The 15642-nt window shown below is 38.6% G+C and overlaps 1 protein-coding gene across 4 annotated transcripts in view; it reads left to right on the top strand.

Moving 5' to 3' along the window:
- Positions 1-271: 271 nt before the first annotated feature.
- The window catches only part of PPM1A (protein phosphatase, Mg2+/Mn2+ dependent 1A), a 44863-nt gene continuing 29492 nt past the window's right edge, over positions 272-15642 (top strand). The window contains exons 1-2 of one of the 4 annotated variants that reach the window (XM_078053779.1): positions 276-593; positions 1274-1357. The gene's annotated coding sequence lies outside the window, so the exon portion shown is untranslated. Of the gene's footprint in view, positions 594-1273; positions 1358-15642 lie in introns of all 4 variants that reach the window. The other 3 variants (XM_078053780.1, XM_078053778.1, XM_036099589.2) reach the window with 3 other exon arrangements.

A 15642-nucleotide genomic window follows, 5' to 3' on the forward strand; every position in this document is an offset into this window, starting at 1 on the left:
CGCCTGCCGGCCCTCGCCGCAGTTCCTGCCCAACGACATCCGGGTCTCTCCAGCTGCTCCGCCGCGCCGCAGCTGTAGCGGCCGCCGAGCCCGCGGGGCGGGGCGGACAGAGGAGTCGGGGAGGGGCAGCACGGCGCCGCCGTGAGCGCGCCTGCGCGGGGACGCGCTCGAGGCGGCGGCGGCGGCGCTAGGGGCGGGAGCGCGCGCGGGAGCGAGGGAGCAGTGGTCTCGGCGCCGGCCCGGCCCGCAGCTTCGGGTGTTCGGGCGGCTGCAGCGCCGGAACGGGTGGTTGGGGAGGGGGGGTGGGGGGGCGCCAGGCAGGTGGGGCGCGAAAGCGATGAATCTTCGGATCTTCCTCCTCCTCCTCCGGGACCCGCTCTCCGCCTCCCGCTCCAACGCCCGGATGATCTGAGCCGCGAGGGCGCTGAGAGCGGGGGGCCCGGACGCAGCCCGGCTCCTCCCCTCCTCCGCCCCCTCCCCGGCCTGACCTGGCCGGCGGCCGCCGCGGTGACCCCCTTCCAGCCCCCTCCCCGGCCGCCGTCGCCACCGCTGCCTTGGCCGACCAGGGACCTGCCAGCCCGCGGCTGCTCCTGGTAAGCGCGACGCTCGGGCCGAAGGCGGGCGGGCGGGCGGCGCGGGCCTGCGCGGCGGCGGTGGCAGCCAGGCCTGGGCCTGGGGCCTGTAAACAAGCCGGGCGTCTGCCCGGGCGCTCCCGGGAGGAGACACGACAACTCCACCCCCTGGCCCGGCCTCCTCCCCGAAGCCGGGCGGCGGGCCGCAAGGGGTTAACGCTCAGCGAGGGCGGTGGCGGCGGCGCGGGGAGGGGGCGCGACCCTCCCGCCGCCGAGGCCCGGCGGGTGTTTGTGGCCGCGACGCGGGCGAGAGCCCCAGGCCAGCCTGGCCCGAGAACGGCGGGCGGAACTTTTCCGAAACGAAGAGTAGGGCGTCGCGGCGCCCCCACCCGCAGGGCCGCCCAGGGCTCCAACCCCTGGGAGGGAGGCCTGGAGAAAGGAGGGGGTAGGCTTCCTTTGGACCGCACTTAGCCTCGAGACACCAAATTCTGGAGGATTTGCTTCAGGTCTTAGAGGGGTCTGAGCTGAGAGTGAGGCTCCTTGCGAACTCAAGTCTGTGATGCCTCCAGTTCATTCATTACATCGAACAAATCCATTGAAGTAAATCACACTGATTTCTTGTATTTTTAACTGTAAATTGTGTGATAAAGTTCTTAATGTTAGAGTTTGGTGGTTGAGGTATGGTTCTGTTCTGCTTGTAGATTTAAATATTGAAACACAGCTGGCTGTGGAGAGCCTTCTACCAACCGCAGTTTAGATACGTTTTGAAAATTTCATCACCTGAGGTATTTTTCCTTCTCTCTTCTCAAGCACCGCATGGTACTTACAGATCCACAAAGGTCATACTTAAGTTGTCCAAGCCAAGAAATGTATGCGCCGCCCCCATCCCTACCCCTGAATTTTCGGCAGATTGCACTAATGAGCGGAATGAGTTTTAGTGATTTGTAGAATGATGGGAGGTGTAAAAATCAGTGGGTTATAGGTATTATTTTCCCAGAGTAGGTGATTTTGACATTATTGAAAGAAATTAAAAATTTTAAAAATTGTTCTGAGGAAAAAGGCTTAATCTTTTCAAACTTGCGTATTGGGATTTTACACACAACCAGTTTTTAGATGCAAAGAGCTCTGAAGAGTAAGGGGATTTATTTATTTAAACGGTACTCTGCTGAGCCTTAGGGGTTCCACAGCTCCCAGGAGTTCAGCAGGGCTTACTCCCCAATTCCTCTTTAACTGGAACAACTTCACTTTTATAACTTTTATATTTTTACATATTGGGCCTTTTACAAATATTGTATTTCTGTAACACTTTAGAAAATTGATTAGGGAGATAGTGACCCACCCCACTGCCAATTTTCTAATCATAGATGTTACCTTTGATTAAATGTTTCTTTGTCAGTAAATAATTTGAACCACAAAGTGGCATTCCTTGCCTGATGTTATAGTTCTGTTCTTATGTGTAACTCACATATATCTGAATAAACATTCAATCATGTAGGGATGATTACTTTTAAGCTGCAAGTTGGCGGCAGTGACACATTATTGAAAGTATAATGAGAAGTGCACATGGAAGTTACTAAATACATTTTTGATGTGATATCATCAAACATTTTTCACATTAGTGAAGTAATTTTATTATGGGAGAGGTATATACCTCAGTATATATTTGAGAAATAAAAGGGTTGAATGCCAGAGTCATTAAAATTTCTTTTTTAGGCGCACCTAGGTGGCTCATTTGGTTAAGCTTCCGACTCTTGCTCTCAGCTCAGGTCTTTTATTCCAGGGTCGTGAGTTCAAGCTCCACCTTGGGCGCTATGCTGGGCTTGGAGCCTACTTTAAAAAAAATTTTTTTTCTTGGGGCGCCTGGGTGGCTCATTCCTTAAGTCTGCCTTCGGCTCAGGTCATGATCCCGGGGTCCCGGGATCGAGCCTCGCATCGGGCTCCCTGCTCGGCGGGAAGCCTGTTTCTCCCTCTCCCACTCCCCCTGCTTATGTTCCCTCTCTTGCTGTGTCTCTGTCAAATAAATAAATAAAATCTTTTAAAAAAAAAATTTTTTTTTCTTTTTTGGTGGAAATTTACATAAATTTCTTTAAACATTCTTTTTTTTTTAAACACAAGTTGTATGTTTTCATATTTCAGTTTGAAAGGCTGGAATGATGACCATAATTACAGTATAACCTGTTGAAGGGAACACTGTACTAGGAGATAAGAATTGTTTAGTCATGACTGTGCTCCAAAATGTCTGTGTCCATGGACAAGTCCTTTAACCTTTTGAGTTTCAGTTTACAAATCAGTAAAGCCAAAGTGGTAAACTGTATTATCAAATGCATGGCCAGTTGTTAAATTTTTTTATTCTGCTAACATTGTCTGTTCAAAATGCCTTGACCAAATGCCTGGTATATGCCAGGCACTTAGATGTTTCAGTATTCTATTTTTTTTTTTAAAGATTTTTTTTTTAATTTATTTGACAGAGAGATAGAGAGCACAAGTAGGCAGAGAGGCAGGCAGAGGGAGAGGGAGAAGCAGGCTCCCTGCCGAGCAGGGAGCCTGATGCGGGGCTCGATCCCAGGACCCTGGGATCATGACCTGAGCCGAAGGCAGCCGCTTAACCAGCTGAGCCACCCAGGTGCCCCAGATGTTTCAGTATTCTAAATCTGCATGTTATTTAAAAATAAGTGTCTTCCATAAAAGAATTTTAAGTTGGTGGTTGATCTTTAGGGATGATATTCTTGTAGGCAGGCTTTATTGATTTTTCTGTTGGGATTGGGAAGTCTAGAAAAACTCTTGGGAGGAAGAAGGGTGGGGATTCCACAAGAGAATGGGTGGTTGAGACTGCAGGTTTGAACAAGCACAGGACCCTTGGTAGTTTGATGTGAAGGGCATTATAAGAACACATTATGAAGATGTTTCTGTGAGTTCAAGCTGGGTCTTGCTTATCTTGACTTGTTAATACACCTTTGTCTGAAAATTTGTTTCCTAATACCTAATTTTTTTTTAAGATTTGATTTATTTTTAGAGAACGAGAGCACAAGCAGAGGGGAGGGGAGGAGCACAGGGAGAGGGAGAAGCAGACTCCCCACTGAGCAGGGAACCCACCGTGGGACTCAGTCCCAGGACCCCGGGATCATGACCGGAGCCAAAGGCAGACTCCCAACCAACTGAGCCACCCAGGTGCCCCTAGCACCTACTTTTTTTCAAAGGAATCTATAGCAACATTGTGTTGTCACATGGTAAACATTGCTAAGCAGTTACCAAAAACTTACAGTCTTTGAATTTGTTCAGATTATACTTAGACTATTTATTATAGTAGCTAATAAAATGTGTAGCCAATTCTGGCTTAGCTGTGAATGCTTATTTATTTAATAATTTAAAACTAAAGACTGACATATGTCCACAGGAAGCTTGTTGTCCCTGTAATGTGCACCCATAAGAGCTGGATTAATTTCTTAAGGTGGAAGTCCGTGATCATGTAGATATAATTATAGGGTGATATTTTGATGATCGACCCCACCCCCTCATGATTATCTAACTCTTGCCTGGGCACCTGACTCTTGAGTGGTACTGATTACTTTCCATCCTTAGATCAGAGGAAGGAGGCAGCCATGTAAGAAAGTCGGCTCAAGTGGAGTCCTATAAGAGTTAAGCAAGAAGATAAAATAAGGTGTGGCCCTGTGAAATGTGTGGACCTTGGGTGAGGGGAAGGTGTGAGGCAACTAGGTAAAAGTTTGTATCTTCCTGTACCTTAGGTAGTAACTTTATGCCAGAATGTGTTCTGTCTTTCATTTCAAATAATGTCGGTGACAAATTTTTAAAATTCAGTTGCTTCATTTATTATTGCACTATTAGCCAAGAAATTCTCTGAATTTCTACCTGGGATTATTAACCACCCTTATATGAAAGGAGCTTGGGTTAAATTACATAAAAATCAAAAGGTTGATTATATTCTTCTTTTGCTCTTTTTAATGTCAAATGTACAAGTAACAATTTTATATTTTATTGAGTCTCCAGAATAGATTCCTTGATGATTTTGACCTTTGCATGTCCTAGCTATCTATGTACTACCTAGATAATCTCTTTACCTAGCTTTTCTTTTGCTGAGACAGGTAGGAGGAGCTAGAGAAAGGAAACGATTAAGAGAGGTGAACTTCTGTATACCTTTATTTAAAATGTAATAGACTAGAATTTTTTTAAGAAACTGAGAGAAGAGTACTAGATGTTAATGTGTATTAATAGACTACTGATACTATGTTTATGAAATTAGAGGTGTCTTAAACATTCCTTGAATAAATGTGTGATAAAGGAGGGAGCTTGAGTTTTTATAATTTTTAATATGTTTATTTGGAATCCATTGATCAAGTTTATGTAGTATTCATATTTAGGATCTGGATTGAAAGTCATTAGAGTTTTTGTAGCTGATATGATTTGAATTAAAATCCTATGAGAACAAACTACTTCTAGATACAGAATAAAGAAATAATAAAAGCCAAAGTGTATTGACCATTTGTCAGGCTTTAATTTTCCCCACAACCCTCTAAAGTATATGATGTTATTTCTGTTTTACAAATGAAGAAACATAGATTCAGAGAATCTAAGTAACATGCCAGAATCAGAGCTGTGTAGTTATAAAGTTATTTTCAAAATATTCCTGATTGAATTTTTCCCAACTAGATGAGCCTTCTTGTTCCTAGGAATCAAAAATTGAGAAACTGAATGTTAACACTATGATTCAGATTCCTAGAATTAGAAGACACCTTATAAATTTATGTATAAATTAAGTCTTCCAATACAGGAGTCTCTTCTGAAACCTTCAGAAAAGATTTAAGAAGTTAAGTTCATTTTCTCATTCTCTAAGTTTCCGAAGTCAACAGAGCTAAACAATTTTATGTCTTCAACTATTATTGTTTAGATTGAGGAATGGAATCAATATTAAATTCTCAAATGGTTGATATCCTTAATGAAGGACTAAGGGAAATGTTTCTAAGTACATACATTAAAGACTTTAGAGAGGGGGTGATGGTAAAATTTTCTAGTGGGGTGATTTTGGGCAAGCTCCTTGATTTCTCTAAGCCTCAGTTTTCTTACCTGTCTTATGGGAAAGCCTTTCTCATAAGGTGTTCTTTTTTTTTTTTTTTTTTAAAGATTTTACTTATTTATTGGAAACAGAGAGAGAGCATGAGAGGGGGGAGGATCAGAGGGAGAAGCAGACTCCCCGCTGAGCAGGGAGCCCAATGTAGGACTCGATCCTGGGACTCCAGGATCATGACCTGAGCCGACAACCAACTGAGCCAACCAGGTGCCCTTCATAAGGTATTCTTGAAGATTAAGTGAGATGATTGTGTAAAATACTTGACGTTTTCTACCATGAAGAAAGTACTAAATAAACAGTAGTTGCTATTGAGTTTGTGAAATCTTGAGATACAGGAATAGAGATTTACTGAGTGTGAGTCTTTGAGTACAGTTTTAGCAGTGAGCCTGGAAACCATACTGTAAGAGATTGAGTAGAGACTTCAGAAGAAGTTACAAAGATTGTGGGCATCTAGAATTTATATATAAAAGTTAAATGTTAAGAGGTAATGGAAGAAAAAGTTGAGTATGAGTAGATTTATTTGAGTATATGAAGCTGGAGAGGTCATGCATTTGGAGTTAATGGTTAGGTGGGAATAGATGGTTAAATGGAGGATGAAGAGTAAGAGTAATAGCAAAGGTGAATGTTCAGAGTAGAATGATCAGTAAGTGAAGAAAAACAAGGGTTGGTATTTTGAAGAAAAGTTACAGTTTATGATTAGACATGGGCAAGAAGATACTGCTATGGAAAAAAGTGCAAGAGAGAGTAAGAAAACTAAATTCTAATTAATTCAGTTCTTGTAAAAAAAAATAGTCTTTATGTAAAAGGTATTAAGGCTTTGCAGGTGGGTCCTGTGTTATTTAAGTTTGAAAAATTGTATTAGAATAGTACAGATCTTAATTACTTCATACCCAAACCGTGCTTTTAGCACTCCAGCTGGTCTTTCCCACTTTCATTTTGTGCTGCATCTCCCTTCTCCATTCTATAAACCATCACAAACTTTTTCTAAAAAACTATTTGTATCATATTATTTCTGTGCTTGATATACTTTGTGCTTCTGTTTTCATCTAGGATAAAGTTTAGAATTCTTTGCTGGGCTTTTGACACTTTCCATAATTGAACTTCAGGATTGATCTGTTTCTTTCTCTCTCTTTTTTTTAAAGATTTATTTATTTATTTTGGAGAGAGAGTGGGAGGAGAGTGAGTGGGGGGAGGGGCAGCGGGAGAGAATTTCAAGCAGACTCCCCACTGAGGGGGGAGCTAGACGTGGGACTCGGTCATGAGATTGTGACCTGAACCAAAATCACAAGTCAGATGCTTAGCCAGCCGAGCCACCCAGGCGTCCCAGGATTGATCTGTTTCAGCCAAACCAGTACACTTGCCATCTCTGGAACACACCCTATCCTTTTATCTCAGTGGATTCTTGTTCATGCTAATTGGTAGGTTGGATTCTTGCCCTTCTTTTTCCCCTCTATCAAAGCTCATTTCTTTTTTTTTTTTTTTTAAGATTTTATTTATTTATTTGACAGAGCGAGACACTGCAAGAGAGGGAACACAAGCAGGGGTAGTAGGAGAGGGAGAAGCAGGCTTCCCGCGGAGGAGGGAGCCCGATGCGGAGCTCGATCATGACTCAAAGCTCATTTCTAATATTTCATCTTTCACAAAGCCTTCTCTGATCACAGTGTTTCATCTCTCATTTCTCTGTACTTCTATAGCAGTATCTATTGTATTATTTGTTAGGCTTTAGTTGTATACTTTATTGCTAGGTATTTGTGTTCTAATTATAACTGTGTGTTCAATTTAATTATAAAACTGGGAAGGGGAAAATACAATAACTTTTTATTATCCCAAAGCTTACCACAATGCCTTGTGGATAGTAGATATTCAGATATTTTGTAAATATTAGGCAAAATCTACCTGAGAGTGGAAGTGATTGCTGTAGGAGGTGGTGGAAACAGTTCAGAGCTTTCGGGTAGCAGACATTTCTGACTTTTCTTCCTATATATTATTTTGGCTGAACCTGGGTATTTAAGTGTGAAGATTATACATATCAGAAATGTGGCAGAGTTCTTATGTTGGTATAGATAATTAGGTTGATTGATTCTAGACCTAAAGGTTTCATTTTAACTTCCAGTGTTTTCACTTTGAGGGTTAATAGGACATTCATAGTCATGCATCTCTTTCCAGAGTTATATTTGCAGATACTATGAACTAGGCAACCTTTTAAATGGGAGTTGTGGAGTCACAGTAATTAGATGACGTATTAGTTAAAGAAGGGAGATAACTTTCAACTGATTTAATTTGAACCAAAACCATAATACATGAATAGTCTATGTTCATATAAACCTTAAAGCTAAATTTTAAACCATATCAAACTGTTAAACTGTTTCCAGTATTTGGAAAATGCATAGTAAAATTTCTTTTATTGAATTTTTAAATGGATAATTTTATATAGGCAGTCTGGTTGCTAAGACCCATTTATTGGAGTATGATACTAACGAGACCAGAATGATAAATTTGATTCTTGTGCGACTTTTAAGTTTTTCTAGCTTTAACATTAGCTACTAACAATGATAGCTAACATTATTGAGCAGTAGGCCAGGCATTATCATAGAAGAATTTTGATTACTGTCTCATTAAATCTTCCTATCTCTGTATATGAGATAGATACTATTATTACTTGTATCTTAACAGATGAGGGCTTGAGACAAAGGTTAAGTTACTTGTCTAAAGTTTCACAGCCGGTAATACAAGCTAAACACATGTCCTTCAATTTTTCATAGTTATTGTATATATGGATCACAGCAGTTTTACTCCTCTTGCTAAAAGAAACTGTTGGCAGTTGTGATGGCTTAGAAAATCTTTGGTTATGAAGGGTATGACTACATTTCCGTTGTACCCAATGAGTGAATCTTGTGATTGAGTTGGGATCCTAGGTGGAAGGGTATACTAAATTTGAAAAGTATAGTGTCATGTGTTAATGTCAATTCACTTTAGAACTTTTTACCAAGAACTATTAAATTTTGTAATATAAGAAAGATACAGGCGTAATACAACTAGTACCACAAGCCATACACAGTTTTGCCTTATGGCTTATTCATTACTTTGCAGCCCACTGACAAATGCTTTCATCAGTCCTTTATTCAAATTAAATTCTTAGTGAATTTAGGAAGATGGTCTTAAACACAAGCTACCCCATTGGGCTTAAAATAGAAGTTATACTATAAATGGAATATTTCAATATTAAGATTTATTAAAAATAAATTCCTTGAAAGCAGGGACAGGGTTTTGTTTTAAGTAGATGCTCAGTATATGATTGTTTAATCTTTATAGTCTCCTTGCTTATTTTCTGATGAACACATGACAGAGAAAATTGAATGTGAACCAGAAGTATAGCAAATTATGAGAGCATAGATCATGTATAATCCATTTTATATTTAGGCTAGTTCTTTTTACTCATCTGTGATATGACCATTCAGGTAGGGATGTAGATAAATGGTTTTTTTGTGTGTGTATTTTGTTTTGAATCAGGCTATATGTAGCTTAGTTATTTTATTTCAAGAATATGTTATTCAGTGGGGCACCTGGGTGGTTGTCAGTTCAGCATCTGCCTTCAGCTCTGGTCATGATCCCAGAGTCCCAGGATCGGGCCCTGCATTGGGCTCTCTGCTCAGCAGAGAGCTTGCTTCTCCCTCTGCTCCTCACACTGCTCTGCTCTCTCTCTCTCTCTCAAATAAATAAATAAAATCTTAAAAAAAAAAATGTTATTCAAGAACTATTGTGCTATTTCTAAGAATGTAATTCATTACTGATTTTGAATAAATGCCTTGGCTTTTTTTTTTTTTTTGGCACTTCTACTTTTCTTTAGCATGAGTGGTAGAAAATTGCATCTAATTTGATATTACGTCTGTAGGAGATGCAGCTTGCTTACTTACCTTTGTTACCAAATTTCAGAAATGAAAATATTAATGGTAAGGATAAGCAAGGAGTGGCTGGCTATATATTGCTTTTTTGATTTTGTTTTACAAACAGAATTACAAAACTTACCAGGCTTTAGAAAAACATCTCTGCAGTATGCCATCATGCTTCAGAATGTAAATAGATGGTAAATAAAATTTTTACTTTTCATAAAGCAGTGGATTATTATCCTTGCTGAGAATCTTTAAGGCTGTTTTGGATGTTAGGGGCTGATCTTAGAAGTGGCAGTTTTTGTTCTGCTGTAACCCACAGCTTAACCCTGTATTACTCCATATCTGTCATCTTCATTTTTCTCTGTGTAAATGCTTCCTGATAGTATAAGCAAGTACTTCAACAACTAGTCAGCCATCTAGTATGATCTTGTACTAGTTTGCTACAGTCAGTAGAATAAGGAGCTCCTTAAGTGCATATGGGATAAATTCATTTTATATACAGTAAAACTCCCAGACTAAGTTAAAGATATTTTTGTCTAAAATACATTGAAAATGGGTTTCCTAGCTCTCAGAAATTATTCCTTTGTGTCTAAATTACCTTATACTTTGCTTCTCATATAGAAAACACTTTAAAAAATTTACCCATTCATGACTATTGATTGAATGATCAGATGAATAAATAAATAGCTCAGGGAAAGAGAATGTATAGGCTCTAACTTCTAGTCAAAACTACATCTTTCTCTTTTGTCCCTTCCATTTTTCAGTAATGAGAGTGTCAACTAATAATGTCAAGAAACTTTTTTTTTTTTAAAGATTTTATTTATTTATTTGACAGAGAGACACAGCAAGAGAGGGAACACAAGCAGGGGGAGTGGGAGAGGGAGAAGCAGGCTTCCCGCTGAGCAGGGAGCCCGATGTCGGGCTCCATCCCAGGACCCCGGGACCATGACCTGAGCCGAAGGCAGACATTTAACAACTGAGCTACCCAGGTGCCCCTGATGTCAAGAAACTTTTAAAAGTCATTAATGAACACAATCTGAAAATCAAATTTTTAATTGGTAAGCTGCACATTTGCTTTAGAGTCCATTATTTTCTTATTAGAAATCAATTCTATTTCTGTAGAGGTTTTAAAAATTAGAACTATGCATTCTATAGAATAAGAAAATGGAAATGGTAGGATACAGTTTGTTTGCAAGTCCTCTTCTATGGGAATACCTTTTCCTGGGTAGAAAAGAATTCCTGAGGCTGTTGACAAGAGAGAAGTCATGATGATGGCTATCATTCCCTTGTCCTACGTATTAAACAAGTGTCTCACGATATGCAAAGTATTATGAATAGAAAAGACATGATCCCTTCCCTCATGAATCTGAAAATCTAAAATGAGAAGAATTCACAGGGTCTTATATACTATGATAAGGGTGAAATACAGGATTCTGTGAGCTTATGACTAATGGTAGATCTATTTCCTGAGACAGGGAACTGGGTAGGAGAAGTGGCAGGGAATTGAGAAATTCATTTTAGGTCATGTCATTTGAGGTATGGCTAATCAAGGACAGGAGGTAGTTAGATATATATATTTTTTAAGCTAATAGAAAGATGGAATTTTTCACTTAAAAAAAAAACTTTTTTTCTCTTACTTTCCCAATACCCTTTTCCATACACTCAAAGCATCTCATCAAAACTTATGGACTCAGTGAATGAATGTTTTTGAAAAATGTTAGATTGTATGGACAGAAGTCTTTCTCTTAGAGGCAAATACTTTTTGGTTCTTTTTTCTAGCAGTGGCATTTCATGTGTAAAATACTTAAAATTGCTACATATTTTGTTTGTGAATAAACCTTTTATCATCTTAAATATTTAATAAGTTTTATTTTCCCCTTCTTTCAGGTTACCAGCATACATTTTTAAATGTACTGTCACACAGGGGGTTTTGTTTGTTTTAAGCAAAAGAAAAAAGAATGGGTTGGTTGGCTAAGGGAGTCAGTTATTATTTTCTAGGTCAGTCTGAGTCTGAATCCTCAAATATGCAAGGTTTAAAAAATAGCAAACTGGAAATTGAATCCATTTCTGTAGACAAGTTATTCACAACCAAGAAATTTGAAATAGTTAACAGATGAGGCAAATTGAGATTGTGAATACTATAGAACATTCTTAGAAAACTTTAAAAACTAAATAGCTCTATGCTTTCCACATCTTTTCAATGTTTTTGCTCATACTGTAGTTGTTAGTGAAAATAGGTCAGTATCCAATTTTTATAGTCACTAGAACCCACCAACTAAATTGAGCTTAGATATTTTTCAGGCAATTATGTCCTTCTGAAGTTTACTTTTAAAAATTGCTCAATACGTACCTTTGTAGAAACTTGAGACTACCTCATAGAGCTTATAATTAATACCACAGTACATGTCTAGAAGATACTGATATATTAAACATGAAGGAAACATCAAAAGTGGCAAGCTCTTTCTACACTTACTATGTGAAATTGAGACTGCTGCTCATACCTGCACAAGGTGACTATGGTTTCTGGAGTTGGAAGTTTTTACCTAATTCAGCAATGACTATTTTTGAGTGATATTTGGTAGAAAAAAATGACTTATGTCATGGACTTCATGGAAATACTATTTAGCATAGAAGAACTGTATCTGACTTATTTTGGTTGGTTTGCTTGGTCACTTTTGGTTTGCTTTTTGAAATTTCATTTTTAAGGTTTTAATTTAGAGCATTTAAATTTAGGTATTATTTAACTCAGTAACAGTCTTTTGCATTATAATTCATTTGGATGGAATTTGGTTATTTGGAAGAAATATTCAAAGAGTGAAATCAGTGTTTAGTTGAAGCTATAAGATGAAGAAATATTGGGCAACTGGGGAAGTTTCAAAGGTAATCTTTGAAAAAATTTAATACAGTATTTTACATGTTACTCCATATAATCTATAGTCATCTTTTATTTTTTATTTATTTATTTATTTTTTTTTAAGATTTTATTTATTTATTTGAGAGAGAGAGAATGAGAGAGAGCAAGTACATGAGAGGGGGGAGGGTCAGAGGGAGAAGCAGACTCCCTGCTGAGCAGGGAGCCCGATGCGGGACTCGATCCAGGGACTCCAGGATCATGACCTGAGCCGAAGGCAGTCGCCTAACCACCTGAGCCACCCAGGCGCCCCTATAGTCATCTTTTAAAATCTTTTTATGCAAAATAAAATATAGAGAAAACCATAGCAGTCTTTTTAAATGACTTTATTGAGACATAGCTCACATAGCATAAAATTCACCCATTTAAAGTTGCAGCTCAGTAGTTTTTAGTGTATTCACAGAATTGTGCAACCATTAACCACAATTTAATTTTAGAACATTTACATCACCCCCAAAGAAACCTTGTAGTCATTAGCAGTCACTCCCCATTCTCCTCTCCCCCAGTTCTTATCAACCACTAATCTACTTTCTGTCTCTATACATTTTTTTGGATATTTCATATAAATGCAATCTAGATAACTTTTTGATCAGTTAATTTCTAGCCTTTATAAACATCTTGTATATCTTTCTTATGAGATAACCAGTGATGAATAATGTAGCTTCCTTATAGAGCTTAAATAATGGTTGTTTCCTCCTCCTCTGACCAGGAAAAATTAATTCAGTAATTGGAAGACTGTATCCAAATTTAAACCAAGAATCAGGCTCTTCAAAGAATATGTACGATTAGTCCTCATCCAGAAGTGCTTTTTACTGTGGGTTGCTCATTAGTCCCGCCACTTTCCTTAAAGTATTCTCTAGTAGCCATTTCTCTTCTAACCTTTCAAACGCAGGCTTGCATGAGTTCACTGAAATATTTCCCCTAGCAGCTGACTTGCCTGAACTCTACCTACTTACACCCGTAAACCCAAGAATGGGAAAGGCAAGAACAGGAAAATAGAAGAGATTGATCAGGCTGGGGAGGGACAGAGTTCTCACAAGGAGACTGAATTTGTGAACAGAAGAGTAAAACTCGGAGTTTGCTTAGGAGAGAATAAGACCTAGAGGGAAGAAAGCAAAGGCAGAGATGTTATCATGTAGTAGAAGATAAGAATTTTTTTTAATTCTCTGTTCTGAACTTTGAATTTTAGTCATTATCAGTGGAGCACAAATGATAATTCCATTTTCTGATGAGGTTTAGTACCCTTGACATATTTTCTTTCCAGAACTTTGTATAGGAATTTTGAAGCTGAACTATAGTCATGTGTTGTTTTTTTGGATTATTTGAAGATCTTCAGGTTTGAACCAGGGTAGCATGGGAAACCTTATCACCTTGGGATACTTTGGAGAAATCCCACAGACTTAAATGACATTGTTCCCTGAGGGTTTTTAAATTGGAGGGGTAGAATCCTATTCTGGGTGCCTCCATACTCAGTGGACTACTTCAGGGATCTAGAATTAGCTAGGGGAATGGCACTAATTGAGAGATTGCCGCTGCCAAAGAAAATCTAATTTGATTTGATAGATCAGGGGCCTTCTGGTTGGACTAGAATTGTTAGTGGGATTTTAGGCACAGTCAGTGAAAGTGCCCCCAAAGAGCCATAGTCATACATACAGCATTAAAGGAGTAAAATCCTGTAATAAGCAAACTCAAAATTTGGGAGAAAGGGAATGCAAACTAATGGGAACTGTTTGTACTTGTATTTTACATCTTGGATGATATGTTTAAAACCCCATAATCAGCCCCTTATCAGAAATATTGCCTACAATATTTTGTATATAACTTTCTAAAGGAGCAGGTGATGAAGATACTTAATTTCTTTAGAACCATGAGATTCGTTATTTAACATATAAAATATGTTATCTGATTTAAGTGAATGTTTTTAGTATTGGAACTCAAGTTTATAAAATGTGTGTTTTGTTTTTTTTTTTAAATAATAAGTATTTCTATTCAAAAGAACTCTATAAGGGCACCTGGGTGGCTCAGTCGGTTAAGTGTCTGCCTTCAGGTCAGGTCATGATCCCAGAGTCCTGGGATCTAGCCTGCATTGGGCTCCTTGCTCAGCAGGGAGCCTGCTTCTCCCTCTCCCTGCCGCTCTCCCTGCTTGTGTGCTCTCTCTCTCTCTCTCTCAGCTCGCTTTCTCTCTGTCAAATATTCTTCTTAAAAGAACTCTATATAAATCTTCATAACTTTTTTTTTAAAGATTTTATTTATTCATTGAAGACAGAGATACAGAATCTTCATACCCTTTATAGATTACTTATATTGTAGGAGAAATTTAAGAGTATTTGTTGATTTAACTGACTATAAAATTGAGCTTTATTAAAAGAATATTTAACCAGAGAAACCTGTGAAAATATTTTAGGCCTGAGGGAGATTGGAGCACCATTCCAGAGGCCTTAGCCCTATGAGCTGCAAACTAATGGATCCCATAGGACACTTCTACCTCTAACTAAAGTAAAGATATACAAATTTAAAGATTGCTATGATTTAGGTATATTTAGAAAATGAGATACCAAAGGAGCATTTGTTAAATGAGATTAAGCTGTACCTTATAGAATTAGGTGCCATTATTTTGCTGGTGTTTTCTGATTCTCTCAGTGGAATAAATGTTGATTTAGAGTGTAAAAAACTCTGCTACTACCATAGCCATGTTCTAGGGAGTTGGCATCAACAGAGAGATTAGTTAATAGTTCTTGGGCTTTCAGAGGCACTATAAAGTCCAAGTCTTAAAATTTCTTAGAGCTACTTCTGTGTGGACTATTTATACTACTTAACTATTATTGGAGAATTTGATTTGCTTTTTCTCCTTCCCCTTTCCCCCTCATCCTTTGGTGGTAGGTTTTTTGAAGTGAACATAATTTTATTTTTTTATTTCTTCAACTCAGTGAACTAAATTTATTGCATTTGTTTCTAATCTGTTGTCATCCTTTGAAATTTTAATATCAATGATTTTTAATTTTTAATTTCCAAAAGTGGCATTTAATTCTTTCCCAATTCCTTGGTAAATTTTTAAGTAATTTCTTCTCATTTTCCTGGGGCTGTGTGTGTGTGTGTGTGTGTGTGTGTGTGTGAAAAATCTTGTTAAACATTTCATACATAGTTATTTTATATCTCGTATTTGTTATGTTACTCCTATTCATTGCA

Source organism: Halichoerus grypus, chromosome 8 (assembly GCF_964656455.1).
Source record: "Halichoerus grypus chromosome 8, mHalGry1.hap1.1, whole genome shotgun sequence".
NCBI classification, from domain to species: domain Eukaryota; kingdom Metazoa; phylum Chordata; class Mammalia; order Carnivora; family Phocidae; genus Halichoerus; species Halichoerus grypus.